The sequence below is a fragment of the Microcaecilia unicolor genome, chromosome 8 (assembly GCF_901765095.1).
Source record: "Microcaecilia unicolor chromosome 8, aMicUni1.1, whole genome shotgun sequence".
NCBI classification, from domain to species: domain Eukaryota; kingdom Metazoa; phylum Chordata; class Amphibia; order Gymnophiona; family Siphonopidae; genus Microcaecilia; species Microcaecilia unicolor.
Genome location: NC_044038.1, coordinates 166,315,854 through 166,331,131, shown reverse-complemented (window position 1 = coordinate 166,331,131; position 15,278 = coordinate 166,315,854). Strand labels below are relative to the sequence as shown.

Genomic DNA, 15,278 nt, shown 5'->3' with positions numbered 1-15,278 from the left:
GCGGGTCGGGGTTAGGATCGAAGAAGCGGAAGAGATAGACGGGGAACGCTGGCTGCCGGGTTGTTGAGCCTGTGCTTTTGGACACGTTGATGCCTCTAGCCGGTTTCGAACTCATAACGTCTCTGTTGGGGTTGTCCGGGAGCTGCTTAGGAATTCCCTAAGAAGAGAGCGCCCGTTCCGTTAGATCCAGAGCCGTAGTTTGCGATAGGTCTTATATGTGAGGAGGCGGAGTGTCTCTTGTACTGCTGTGTTGTGCACTCGAGTTTAAACGCATTGTAGGCTTGCACAACATGCGTTGTATATTCCTACACTTACTGTCTCTGAATTATTAAACGCAAAGCCTTTTTATGTCCTATACCTTTATTTAATGTTGTATCATGAAACTATATTCAAAGTGATTAAAATTGGCATTTTCTAGTGTGGGGCGTATTCTTCATGTGGCAATGGTTGTGGCTGTATGTAGCTTTGTGTGCACTTTTAAGAGGTCTGTACTTAGGTTGAGTTGTTGCATACCTGTGTGTTTTAGTTTCTAAAATAGTAATGTGCCTGCATTAGAGTATGTGTGCATAGTTGTACTTTCCTTGAATCAGGTGTAACTTTGTATGAGAATATTTGTGTGGTAGGCCGCATTTGGCACTGCTGCGGATTATTGTAGAAACTTCTTATATAAAGGCAACTAAGCACAACTTGTCTTTATAAAATAGAAGTGTGGGGGTTTAAAAAATTATTAATACTCTGTTCTAAAATTACTTCCACATCTATTACTTTGGCAACGCATGTTAGGTCAATAAAGCTATCTGACTCTAAAGGATGTTCCTCCCTTCGTGATGCAAGATTAACTGCTGCCCCTGTCTAAGGGGTAATGTGCCATGATGAACTAGACAAAGACCCTGAATGGAATAGTTGTGCATTTATTTATTAAAACTAGGTGTAATATATCTTGAGTCTCAAATAACAACACAGAAAACCTGAAATTTTTGTTTTGTAAAATAATTTTTTTATCCCTTGACTTGACCAGTCTGCACCAGTGGGTCATATCCCTTCCTGACCAGCAGATGGAAGTAGAGAATCTGAACTCTTTTAGTAATATCGCTGGAATAAGGGCTAGTGCCTTCTGGAATTCTTTTGTTTCTCTTTTTCCAGCAGAGGATAAGGTTGAGTTGATGCTGGAAGCAGGTGTGAAGCCCTGGCAGGGTGTCCACAGCCAGTGTGTGCCCCTGGGGGTTCAGCACAAGGTCCTAGTCCAGCAGAGCCAAGATTACTGCTCAGTTTCCTGCCCCTAGTTTCAGCCTGTGGGTACTAGCTTGCTGGGCTAGCTGGCAAGGGACCATGTGGGGTCTTGACTATTATTGGAAGGGGATTCATCCAGTCGGTCCCATTGGTGATAGTAGCCAGGAGTTGGTGGTGGCTCTGTAACTGGGCAGAGGATGTGACCTTTGAGGCGCTGTTCAGTAAATTGCCCTTTCAGGGTTGTCTTTCTTTTAGGAAAGATTTTGAGAAGCTGGTGAAAAATCTGGGTAAGGCGAAGCCTCAGCAGTTGCCAGAGGGCCGGCCAAAGATGTTGGCTCATTTTGGACCTGGCAAGTCATGGCATTGAGAGCAAGAGAGACTTTGACATGGTGGGAGTCTGGACGGTGGCGCCTCAACCCCAAGGATGTTGAGAAGCAGTCCTTTTCCAAGTGCAGAAAGGTTGAGACTGCACCCTTCAGGAGTTCAGACCAGCCCTTGGGGGGGGGGGGGGGGTAGGGTGCCAGGCTGTGCCTCTTCCACCGTGACTAGGCCTTTATCACCTGAGACTAGTGGGAGAGTAGCAAAATATTTCATGGCCTTAGCATCCATATTAACTGTCCAGGCAGAAGATATCCATTCAGAACAATCAGTTTTGTCTGGGGTTGTTTTGTTTTGAAAAGTAAATTTATACTGGAAACAAACTCCCTTCATAGATAGATAGTCATAGGAGAGGTGAAATTGATACTAAAAGGCCTTTATTTGTAAGGTATATGATATTCAGTGAAAAAAATATTTTCTGTGTTCATTAGAATTCTTGAAAATTAAAAATGTTAATTTATAAAAAAAAAACAGCTTTTTGCACAACAGGTTTTGGAACTAAGCTCTTCAGTTGCACAAAGATGAACTTCTTGAGGGTGTAGCCTTCTAAACATCTGAATTCTTGTATAGTATTATGTGAATTTTAGAGTACAGTGTAACCATTGTGTCTTATATAAGGTAGTCAAAAACAACAACAAAAAACTTATGAATCAAACAGGTTATGTTTGCTCACTTTACTATTTCCATGCAAAGGCAGATAATACAGACTTGTGAAAACTCTCTGCTCTTCTTGTGCTATTGGTCTCCACAATTATTTCATCCCTAAACATCTCTTCCAGCCAGTAGACTTGTGGTACTGGTGCTGGGAAGAGACATGCAAAGGGAGGAGCAAGTAAACCCATTTTCACCCCTAATTATTTATTATCAAGGACTTACTATACTACCTTTACTATTGCTACAGCAAAATGGTTTACCTCTTATTCAACTCGAACACCTTATGCTTCCCAAACAAGATGCTTCCCAAATGCTTTCTGATGTAACCCATTTTATTAGTTGAAAATTTGTGTGACCCCCCCCCCCCATATAGTAATGAAAGCTATAGCCAATACTTTCCGTCATGTATAATTCTTCCCCATTAGGTTGCCATTTTGCCCTGTTGCCATGAAGGGGAATCTTATTTTTACTTATTAAAAAAAAAAAAATTTTGTTTGTGGTCCTCCTCTGCCCAGTTTCTTGAGTGGAGTAAGGGGTACATAAGTAATGCCACACTGGGAAAAGACCAAGGGTCCATCGAGCCCAGCATCCTGTCCACGACAGCGGTCAATCCAGGCCAAGGGCACCTGGCAAGCTTCCTAAACGTACAAACATTCTATACATGTTATTCCTGGAATTGTGGATTTTTCCCCATTTAGTAGCGGTTTATGGACTTAAACCTTTAGGAAACTGTCTAACCCCTTTTTAAACTCTGCCAAGCTAACCGCCTTCACCACGTTCTCCGGCAATGAATTCCAGAGTTTAATTACGCGTTGGGTGAAGAAAAAATTTTCTCCGATTTGTTTTAAATTTACTACACTGTAGTTTCATCGCATGCCCCCCCGCATGTGGATAGATCCCACAATGTTTAAGACCCAGGAGAACGGTAGCGTTGTGGGGATGAGAACAAGAATTAGTGGTGGGCTTCTTCTGTCTGTCTTAAATGTGATGTTCTTCAATAGGAAGCCAGCATGGTTCTGTTACTCATTCCCTTTATGTCTGCGGGATCATTCTTCAGTTTCCCTCTTCGCCTCTTCCTCCATTGACTCTTAAGTGCAGCTTTATTCCTCTTCCCTGTCAAGATTACATCACCTCCCCCAGATTAACCATTCAACCCCTGACACACTCCATTTTACTTACATGCCCCCCCCCCCCTAAAAAAAACCCCAACTTTGCTCATTCCTTCCTTCCACCTTCCTCATACCTTTTCTCACCCTCCTTCCCTGGCTCACCTATGCCAGATTCAACCATTTCCTCTTTCCCCAGGCTTACTTCTTCTACCCCCAGTTCAGTTTTGAAAGCTGCCTGCTCCAGCCAATGAGATTAGCAAGAAGATAGCTATAATGTTGTTTTGAGCAAGCCTGGGCTTGTGGTAGTGATGGTGGTGAGAGAAGGAAGAGTAGATCCAGAGGAGGGATGGCAAGTTCAGGCGGGCAATGTTGGTAGTTGAGGAAAGGAGTGGCAAATTTGAGCAGTATTTACCTGATCTGTTCTAAGTGTTCAGCTCCTAGCAGCAAGTGTATTTGGGGGGGGGGGGGGGGAGTGGGTACAGACCGTAACAGATAACTGCCTCCCTGCTCTTCTCACAGATGGCTGAAAAGAAAGTACAGACTTTCTATGAGTCAAATGGCCACATGTTGCCAGCTGTGTATGCATTTTCTTTTCTTGTGCAGACTTGCTTGTGACCCTCATCTGGGAACCATTGGTTTATAATTTGGGGAATGCTTGGTATCCCTGCAGAGCCCATCGAAAGCCATGTGCTAATACAATAACTCCAATTGTGAACTTAGAAGCAAATCCTGACTCATGACAAATATGTTTCTCTTGTTGCCATGCATGGATATGGTGTTTGAGTTGGGCAGACTATAAAAAGAAAAATGAAGCACCAATATTTAATATATGAAAAACTTTGGAGCTAGACTAGTTTAAAAGTGAGAGCACAAAACATGATATTCACTGAAGGAATTCAGTGTACCTTGAGCCGTATGCAGGGTGTGGCTGCCATTTCCCCACACACCCTGTCATTTTATTTCTTAATGTTCTGTTTAAAGAGAGTTGTGAGTCATGCATGCACTGGCGGCAGAAGGAAAAGTTGTCCTTAAATTATATTTTTTAAATGTTAAAATATTGTTTTCTCCTACTTGAAATGCATTTGAATCTTTATTTTCCATTATTTCCTTTAACCATGTTCTTCCATATTCTCTCCCTGTACTAGGGCCAGGGTTAGACATGCAGGGACCCAGGGCAGAAACGAGAGAGACCTCCAAGGCCATCTGCAAGCTGTGTTCTTCAGCTTGAGGCAGTCATGGGGGTCCCCTGTGGTATTGAGGCCCAAGGCAATTGCTCAGATTGGCACCCCCTAACACTGGCCCTGCCTTGTACATGGAATTCTGTTTCACTAAACTACCTACTTCTCTGCACAAACCATGAGAAATAAACAAAAAACATGTTTAAGGGTATAGTTATCAAAATCGGCTACCATTAAGATGGTCTATTTTACCACTAACATACTAACCTAGCACAGGTCCTATTTTATGCAGTGAGACCTACTAGGAGGCATATTTTCAAAGCACTTAGCCTTCCAAAGTTCAATAGAAACCCATGGCACTTTGGAAGGCTAAGTGCTTTGAAAATATGTCTCCTAGTTACTAATAACTGAGGTTAATAGAATAACACCTCTTAATGGTAACTCACGTTGATAACTCCCCCTTGTAGTATGATTCATTCTGGAGTGGAGGAGTGGCCTAGTGGTTAGGGTGGTGGACTTTGGTCCTGGGGAACTGAGGAACTGAGTTTGATTCCCGGCACAGGCAGCTCCTTGTGACTCTGGGCAAGTCACTTAACCCTCCATGGCCTGCCGCATTGAGCCTGCCATGAGTGGGAAAGCGCGGGGTACAAATGTAACAAAAATAAATAAAAAATGATTCATTTTCTTAGACAGTATCAGCATCTTAGGAGTGTTTTAGGATGAGTAAGATAACGTTGGGATTAAAGTGTAAAATAGGTTTTAAAGGAGGGAGTTTTGATTTTTGTGTGTTTAGGATTTATTAAGTTGGGGAAATCATTTAGAGAATGACTTATGGAACCCTTTCCATGAGTCTTCTTCAGCGATGGTAGACTCCGGCGCCTTTGTTGTGTGATAATCTGTTTCTGACGCGTTACATCCTGCACCGTGCATGTAGCCCAGTGCAGGACGTAAGGCATCAGAAATAGATTATCACACAACAAAGGCGCCGGAGTCGACCGGTGCTGAAGAAGACTCTTCTGCTGGCGGGGGTTGGGGACCCCCACCAGCAAACAAGGTACCTGATGCGGCGGCAGGGTGGGTGGCGGTGGCGACAGCGGGGGGGGGGGGGGGGGGGGGAAGCGGCTAAACAGTGCCCTCCCCACCTCGGCTCTGCCCCCCCCTCCCGCCGAGGTCTGGCTATGCCCCTGCTTCAGGGGATTCTCATGTGTCCTTCCATGCTAAAGGGTGCTTGTGCCTCCCAGCACATACCTAGTCCTGTTGCATTATGTGGTGGGAAGCAAGGAAGGATCCATGAGGATCCCTTGAAGCCAATGCAGGTGAAACGGGTCCCTGTAGGGATCGCTGTGCAGTTTAAGTGCTTTCTTTCCCCTGCTTTGATCATATGATGTCAATGTGAGTGAGTTAAGTATAAGAAGTAATGAGAAGAAGCTGTGAATTTAAATAGAAGAAAGGTGTAGGCATTGATTTTAAATTTAAAATAAAAAAAACTAAAAAATTTAAGAATGTTTTGAATAGACTGAGATTTTTCATGGAGGTTTTGGCCAATCATTTATATAAAGTGCTGTCAGCAGATTGCTGGTTTCTCGAAGATATATCAGTAATCTTACTGCTTATTGTACAGCCACAGCCAGCTGAGGTCTTTTTCCTCTACTATTTTCAGACATTAGTAACATTATTATTTTAGAGGCCCTTTTACTACAGAGTGTTAAGCCCTAACGCATGATAGAGCGCTTTAACTTGCACGATAACTATTTTAAAAAAGTATTTTTGGAGGGGGTGTGTCATGGAAGCTTTAACCAGCTAGTGCATTCGCAGTCGTGAATATTAACTGGTTATTGCCGAGTTAATGCAAGAGCAGTGGATGCCTCCTAAATAAGAGGCGTTAAATATTCTTGCATTAACTTTTTATAGGTAGTGTGCGTTAATGCAAACATTTTAGTGCACAACTGACAAAGTTACTCAAAAATGCCTTAATTGTGCCACGTTGAATCTGGGCTTAAAGCAAAGTCCCGCATTGGAATCTGGGTTTAGCGCATCTTAACACCCTTTAGTAAAAGGGATCCTTATCTCTTTTTGTACAGTCGGTACAATCTGGATTCCTTAAATACTTTAAAGTCTTCTGAAGCAATATTGTAATATGTAAAATTTAGGATGCTAATCTAATCGAGTCTGTTCCTTCTCTGACAGTGCATGCTTTCACTGGCTGCCACTACTCTCTCTTTTTAGGCTTGCTTTTTCTGAACTAGGCTGTGAAAACTGTAAGGTTGTTTATAGTCATTCTGCATGCTGCTTTAGATTCTTTCATTTGTAATTTTTCAATTTGTATTTTTATTCAATTTTTTTAGGCTGCATTTAAATTAAAATTTGTAATTGCAATTAATTGTGTGATTAAAGGTATGTTAAACTTCTTTTTCCCCATTGCATTTCCTTGTGACTCTGTACAATGGAGGATTAAGGGGGCCTTTTCCTAAAGATTAGCTTGTTATCTGCAGCGGGGCTCAATTTATTCCTATGGGCCCTGCTGCAGATAACTCGAACTAATCTTTAATAAAAGATCCCCTAAGAGACTTGCCCAGAGTCACAAGGAGCTTCAGTGGGGAAATCATCCGTAGTACCTGGCCAATGTGATGCTGATTTTTATAAAGGGTTTTAGGGGTGATCTGGGAAATTACAGACTGGTAAGCCTGAAGTCAGTGCCAGGCAAAATAGTGGAAAATATGATAAAGAATAAAATTACAAAACACATTGACAAACATGGTTTAATGGGATGGAGTCAGCATGGGTTCAGCCAAGGGAACTCTTGCCTCACCAATTTTGCTTAATTTCTTTAAAGATGTGAATAAACATGTGGATAAAGGTGACCCGTTTGATGTAGTGTATCTAGTCAAGATTTTCAGAAAGCTTTTGATTAAGTTCCTCATGAGAAACTCCTGAGAAAATTAGAGTCATGGGACAGAAGGCAAGGTTCTGGTGTGGATTAGGAATTGGTTATTGGACAGAAAACAGAGGGTAGGGTTAATTGGTAATTTCTGTCAATGGAGGAGGGTTAACAGTGGAGTGCCACAGGGATCTGTACTGGGACCGGTGTTTTTTAACATATTTATAAATTATATGGAAATCAGCATGACGAGTGATATGATAAATTTCAGATGATACAAACTATTCCAGGTTGTTAAAACACATGCAGACTGAAATATTGTAGGAAGACTGGGCATCCAAATGGCAGTTGAATTTAATGTGTACAAATGCAAGGTGATGTACATTGGAAAGAATAATCCGAATCATAGTTACCTGATGGCTAGGGTCCACCTTGGGGTCAGCACTCAAGAAAAGGTCTAGGTGTCACTGTAGATAATACGCTGAAATCTTCTGCTCAGTATGTGGCGGTGGCCAAAAAGCAAACAGGATGCTAGGAATATTAGGAAAGGGGTGGGGCAAATAAGACTGAAAATACTATAATGCTTGTGTTGCTCCATGGTGCAACTGCATCTCGAGTACTTGCATTCAGTTCTGGTCACCATATCTCAAAAAACATATAGTGGAATTAGAAAAGGTTCAAAGACGAGCGACTAAAATGATAAAGGGGAAGTAACTCCTCTCCTATGAGGAAAGGCTAAAGAGGTTAGGGCTCTTCAGCTTGGTAACGAGACAATTGAGGGGAGATATGATTGAGGTCTACAAAATCCTGAGTGGTGTAGAATGAATAGAAGTAAATCAGTATATATATTTCTTGGCATCTATACCAGACCTGTCCAGACTAATGGGTTATGCCCATCTATCAGCGGAAGGAGACAAAAAAAAATAGTTCCAAGTAAACCGCCCCTTAAGGGTATCGTGCAGCTTGGAAGGTTCAGTACAGTGTTGCCAGGTGGGCGGTTTTACTGCCCAATTGGGTGGGTTTTGCCAGCGGGCGGCGGGAAAAATTTCACCGGCCGCGGGATGCGGTTTTTTGGGCGGTTTTCCCGTTGCCGCTGTGCAAGTTCGGCGTTTCCGGAGCTTCTATTGGTCCAATTCGGTCCAATAGAAACTTTTCCGGGGCTTCTATTGGTCCAAATTGGACCAATAGAAGCCTTTTAGGGGCGGGGTTGACGTCAGGGATGACGTAGGGGCGGGGCTAGTGACGTGGGAGGCAGAGTTCGTGACGTGGGGGCGGGGTTAGGTGATGCGGGGGCGGGGTTCGGTGACACGGAAGACGGGGATTGGCTACGGGCGGTTTTGGGGCGGGTTTACGGTTGTTTCGGGCTGGGAAAATTTTTCCCAGCTGGCAACCCTGGTTCAGTATTTTCTCTGTCTCCTAGCAGATGGTGGACAGATCGTGCAGCTGCTCTGGATTGCTGGTTGGTAGCTCCTGTCCCAGATTCTTTTGGTGACAATGGAGCCAGGGGTGTGCTAGTAGCCGTGTTGGGGCTAGTTTTAGATGATACTCAGTGGTCCTGAGTTCCTCATCTGCCAGCTAGGGTGATATCCACTGACCCAGGTTCCCTCCACTCTCTTTCCTCCCCTGGCTGTCTTTCTAGCAGGGTAATGGTTGATTGTGGCATGGAGTAACTTGTCTCTCCTGTGGGGTTCTTCTCTTCTGTGGTGGTAGGTATATCTGAATGTCTGCCTATGAGGTAAGCCTTTATTTATTTCTGTCACTAGTGAAGAAGATTGTTTATAAAAAGAAAAAAAAGGAAACTTTGTTTTTTTCCCTCCTTTCTGCCTCTGAGGTAAACCTTTTTAATTCCTGTCACTAGTGAGGAAGGTTGTTTAAAAAAAAAAAAGAAACAACAAACTTTGTTTTTCCTTCTTTCTTTTGCCTGTTACCTGATTTATTTCCCCGCCTTTGGCAACGTATTCTAAGGGGCCACTTGCGAAGTTTCTTTGAATTTTGCAGGCCGGCATCTGATTCTGATTCTTGGACCCTTATGAGCTAGTACAGTTGCTTTGATTTTGTTTTTTTTGGTGGGACACGGCTCGTGTCTGGATCACGAAACTCAGTTGTTTTTTTTCCTCTTCACAGTTCTAGATGGCAGCTGGTTCAGAGGGCGGCCCCGTTGCTGGAACTTGTACCTTTGCGGTTCAGAGGTCTTAGTCTGCCATTAACAAAGTGGGGGAAGTCTCTCGCTGGCTACGTTTGGCTGCAGGCTGTCTTTTAGTCCAGGGCTATTTTTTCATTCCTGTCAGCCTTATGCGGCAGTTGGTCCATTCTTTTTCAGACCATCTGTCTCTGCTGCTTCTGCATCTTGCTTGAGATGCCCCTGCTATTTGATTCTTGTTTTGGCAGCAGTTTTTTCCTCCCTTCCATAGGGACGTTCTGATTCTCTTGGCCCCGTGGATCCTCCTGTCTGCTCTGGTTTGTCTGCAGGGTACTTTCCCTTCTGGTAGGGGTCCGAGTTGCCCTTGGGTGTGCAACTGCTAGTGCAATCCCTCTTCTGAGTACCCTCGGGAGCGCCATTCTTGCCAGTCTTTTGCTTGGACTTAGTTCAGTGTCGCTTTATGGGAATGTGCCTTTTTAGAACTAGTTTGCCACAGCTCTTCCTTGCTTCCTTGCTTTTGGGGCGGGAGTTTTAGCCTGGCACAGGTGGATTTTGCCTTTTCTAATTTCAGGCGCCCTCTCTCCTGGCACATTTGGCACTCCTTTCCTTTTTCTGTAAGGGACGCAGTCCTTTCCTGCTTAGCAGATCTATTGCTGTGCATCTGGATTATCGCCTCTTAGCTGTGCGCTTTTCTCTACTTTTCTGCAGGGAAGTGGATCTGTTCTAGGTCTGGAGTTTGACTCTCCCTTAGCTGGTTTTTCCTCAGTTTGGTGTTAGTGGTCAGCTTCTTCTTTGTTCCTGCCTGGCAAGAGTTGTTTCTTGCTCACCTGCCTTATAGCTGCATTTTGCTCCCTATGGTCTGAGGATTCCAGCTCCGTGATTCTTGGCGGGAGTTCTTTCTCTACGTTGACTGCTGCTCCATCTGTTACCCAGGAGGGCGGTCATTGTGGCTCAGAGACCACTTGAGGGCCCAGAGTGTCTCTTGGGGCATGGGGCTTTCTCTTCTTGTAGTTTTAGTCCCTCTGGGCCAGGGGTGTGCAGCGCCAGGTCTGCATTTCCACAAGTTGTGTTCCTTTCCTGTTGGCCTCCTGGCAGCCCCTTCTTCTCTGACTGTTTCCCGGGACTTCATCTATGCATTTTACTTGTTGAGCGCGGGCTTCATTATTCCTGTAGTTCCATTGTTTCCATGTTGGGCACGGCTCCATCGCTGCATTCTGGGCACAGTTCCACAGTTCCAGGTTGGCTTTAGCTCCATCGCTGTATGTTGAGGACAGCTCTATCATGGCATGTTGAGTGAAGTTCCGTGGCTGCTTATTCTGCACCTTTCATCTCTGCATGTTGAACGCAACTCCATTCTCACATGTTGTGTAGTTCTTTCTCTGCAGGTCTCAGCGTGGGGCACAGCTCTGTGTCTGCCTGTGGAACGCAGCTCCTTGTCTGTGTGTGGCATGCAGCTCTCTCTTTGCGTATGGAATGCAGTTCCCTGTCTGCGTGCATAGCGCAGCTCCACCACCTGTTGAGTGTAGCTCCATCTCTGTATGCTTAGCACAACTCTTCTCTCTGCAAATTGGGTGAAGTGGAGCACAGCTCTATGACTGCAGGTGTTACACAGCTTCATGTCTGCGTAGGAAGCATAGTTCCTTGTCATCAGCAGCAGATGAATGCATTAACTGATGAGTTGTGTCTGCCTACCAGCAGGTGGAGATAGAGAACACTGAAAAACCATAATGCTCTATGGACGCTCTATCTCCCAGCAGGTGTGGATGTAGCTTAATCAGCTCCTGGAAAAATTCTGCCTGGGGTGGCTTGAAGCAGGGGTGTTGTGGCTGGTGGTGCCCACTTTGAAGGCATATAGGTTCGCCCTTTCCCTGCCTTACCCGTCCCCCTGCCTACCGGAGTACCTCTTTTGCTGCCTGCCTGCAACTTTCCTCACAGCGTAAAAAAAAAAACAAAAAACGGAATACGCATTGGTTCTGCGTGGCTATTCTAAGGCTATTTTCCACGTGCAACTTGACCGGAGCTCGTTGACTCGGTCTTTTGAGGTGAGAGTGATGCCCAGCTCCTCCAGGGAGGTCCCCGGACGCTGTTTGATCGGGGTAAATTTTGGCGAGAAGCCGCCATTTTACTTATATAATTCTGGTCCGGTTGGACGATGGCTGCTGAAGCAGTTAAACGCTGCTCCCATTGTGATAAACGTAGATCAGCAGCGGGGCTCTTAGACGCTAGAGCTGTACGAGCATGGTGAGTGTTGATTCTTCCCGCTCAATGGAGCTGGCAGTGGGCGCCATTTTGGAAGCGCCGCATGCCTCGACCCTCACTGTTGCAGAGGAATCTGAGTGCAGGGGGACGCCTCGGTTAGAGGCTACTAGAGGAGCTTCTATTTTTGTTTCTCCTGATTCAGAGACGGAGGGTCAGGGTGAGTGTTTCTCCCCGGAGTTTGTGCTTTAATGCATAAAGAGCTCTGCCGCACATGTATGACACTGTGCTGCTACCTTGGTTTCCCCCGGGTATTGATGGCCCAGGGTTGGCTGATTCTCCTGAGCGTTGGAAGGACGCAAAAACACAGACGGGTAAATTCTCCGTCGAGAGTGGCGCACTCCCCCCCCCCCCCCCCACCCCCGTGGTCAGGCGGTGTGGATTCTGAGGATTCTGGCAGGGCCTCATGGTCTGAAGAGCAGAGGAAAGTGCCAGTTTGCCACTGGATCTGGATGATCCCAATGCAGTGAGGATTTTCACCGTGATGAGCTGCCAGCGCTCATTTCGGACAGCCTTGCAGGCCCTCTCGATTGATGATCCTGCCAAGGGGGAGGCCTGCTCTGGTATCCGAGGATTGGTGATTACTAGAAGCCTGCTCGAGCCTTTCCTGTGCATGACCTCCATCCAAGTGCTTATTTCAGCTCAATGGTCTGAACCCGAAGGGGCCTTTGAAAGTGGCCAGGGCTATGGGTCCGCTTTACCCTCTAAGTGAGAAGCACTTGGCCCCTTTGGGGATACCTAAAGTGGACGCCTTGGTCACGGCGGTGACTAAAAGGACCACTCTCCCCGTAGAGGGAGGGGTTGCCCTGAAGGACGTACAGGACCGGCGGCTTGAATCCACATTGAAATGGTCATTTGAAATCTCGGGCCTAGCCTTAAGGGTGTCTCTATGCAGTTCCTATGCTGCCCGGCCTGCCTTCTTGGTTACAACAGGCAGTGGAACAGCCTGCGGATGGTGCGGAGTCCCTCGCTGAGGTTGCAACCGCGGATGGAGTTGGCCCTGTCATTTTTAGCTGACGCCCTCTATGATCTGGTCAGAGCTTCAGCTAAGCAGATGTCTGTGGCGGTTGCTGCCCGCCGCCTTCTATGGCTTCGGCATTGGGCGGCTGACTTGGCCTCTAAGCACAGGCTGGTGAAGCTTCCCTTTCGGGGCCACCTGTTATTTGGAGAGGCGCTGGAGAAGATTGTGAAAGACCTGGGGGACCCTAAACCCCAGCGCTTACCCGAGGATAGGCCGAGGCCTTCTTCCAAGGATTCTGTGTGGCCCTTCTCTTCCAGACCTCGCTTCCGTGAAGCTAGAAGGTATCGCCCGGGGCGCTCTGCTGAGGTTTCTCAACATGCCCGTTTTCAGCAGAGGAACTCCTTTCGCTCGGACAAGCATTCCGCAAGCAGCGGTTCAAGGCCTGGAGGTCAGGGCGGCCCCCTCAATGACTGGGCGCCGGTCCATTCCTTGATTCCTGCAGTAGGAGGACGTCTTTCCCTCTTTCTTGAGGAATGGACCAAGATTACCTGCGATCATGGGTCCTGGACCTGATCAGAGAAGGTTACCGATTGGAATTCAGCGCCTCGGTGAGAGACATGTTTGTGGAGTCCCGATGCGGTACTGCCGTCAAACGGGCGCGGTAGAGGAGACCTTACAAGTCTTGTTGATCCTTGGAGCGGTGATCCCCTGTGCCTCCCGCCGAACGTGGCTGCGGTCGCTACTTCCATTTACTTGTGGTGACTCGAAAAGGCTGGTCTTTCCGACCGATCCCTCGACTTAAGGTCAGTCAACAAGGCTCTAAGAGTGTGACATTTCGCATGAAACCCGCGCTTCGTCATTGCGGCGGGTACAGTCAGGAGAGTTTCTCACGGTCTCTGGACCTAAAGACGCTTACTTGCACATCCTATTTGGCCCCCGCATCAACGGGTTTCTCCGGTTTTGCGGGGTTGGGAAACATTTCCAGTGTCGGGCCTTGCCTTTTGGCCTCGCTACAGGCTCCCCGCACCTCTTCCAAGGTTCTGGTGGTAGTAGCTGCTTTTCTCAGGAGACGGGGATCCGGGTTCACCCGTACCTCGACGACTGGCTCATCAGAGCGAATTCGGCAGACGAAAGTTGTCTGGCCACAGCCGAGTGGTCTCAGTACTGCAATCTCTGGGCTGCGTTGTCAATATACCCAAAAGTCACCTGACCCCCTCTCAGTCTCTCGAATATTTGGGGGTCCGGTTCGACAAGGCCTCGGGTTTGTCTTTCTACCCAACAAAGGCGGTGCAAGCTTCAGAATCAGGTCCGTCTGCTCCTGCGGATTGCCTCGCCTGCGAGCTTGGGACTTTGTCCAGCTGCTGGGGTCGATGACGGCTACTTTTGGAGGTAGTACCATGGGCGAGAGCGCACTTGAGACCTCTGCAGATTGCCCTGCTTCAACGATGGTCTCCAATGTCCCTGGATTATCAACGCAGACTCACGTGGCTCCCTGCGGCCCGGCTCAGTATGGAGTGGTGGCTCTCCGACAGGATGCTGCGGCGAGGAATGCTGCTGGCACTTCCCTCTTGGTGCCTGGTGATAACCGATGCCAGCCTGGTTGACTGAGGAGCACATTGCAAGGGAAGCTATGCCCAGGGCCTGTGGACACCCGCAGAATCAGGGTGGTCCATCAATCGCTTGGAACTGAGAGCGATATTCCAGGCTCTTCTGGCCTTTCACAAGACCCTGGAGGGGCTGGCTGTCAGAGTTCTGTCGGACAATACGACAGCGGTGGCCTACATAAAAGGGCGGCACTCAGTGCAGAGCACTGGCTGCGGAGGCCGCTCAGATTTGCCACTGGGCCAAGCTACACCTGCAGCTTCTGTCAGCAGCTCGCATAGCAGGTCAGAGCAACGTGCAAGCCGATTTTCTAAGCTGGCATCAAATCGACCCAGCGGAGTGGGAACTGGCAGACGAAGTGTTTCTTCATATCTGTGCCAAATGGGGAACGCCCGTAGCGGATCTAATGGTGTCAAGCGCAAATGCCAAAGTTCCGTGCTTTTTCAGCAGACGGAGAGATCCTCGCTCGGCGCTTTGGTCTTACGGCGTGACTCTTTAGTGGGTGCAATTGAGAGTCAAAGGCAATTCTAACAAAGTCATCTCCACTCTCTTGCAGGCCCGCAAGCGGTCCACTTCCGTTGCTTATGCTCGGATCTGGCGCCAGTTTGAGGTGTGGTGTGTTTCAAAGGTGATCACACCCACGAAGGCTACAGTCTCGCCGATACTGGAGTTTTTGCAGGATGGTCTACAAAAAGGCCTGGCCTACAATTCCTGCGAGTGCAAGTGCTTTTGAGGGAAGGTCTCTGGCCTTTCCCTGGCCGCTCATGCCGGACGTTGCCCGATTTCTAAGAGGGGCGCTCCGGCTTCGCCCTCCAGTGAGGCTGCCGTGTCCGGCTTAGAACCTGGGGCTGGTGTTGAAGGCGCTCCAGTGTGCGCCCTTCGAGCCGCTGAG

At 47.2% G+C, this 15,278-nt stretch overlaps 1 protein-coding gene across 1 annotated transcript in view; it reads left to right on the top strand.

Annotated features, from left to right (window-relative positions):
• HNRNPAB (heterogeneous nuclear ribonucleoprotein A/B) overlaps window positions 1-15,278 on the top strand; it is a 71,905-nt gene that overhangs the window by 121 nt on the left and 56,506 nt on the right. The gene's annotated exons all lie outside the window — the stretch shown is intronic.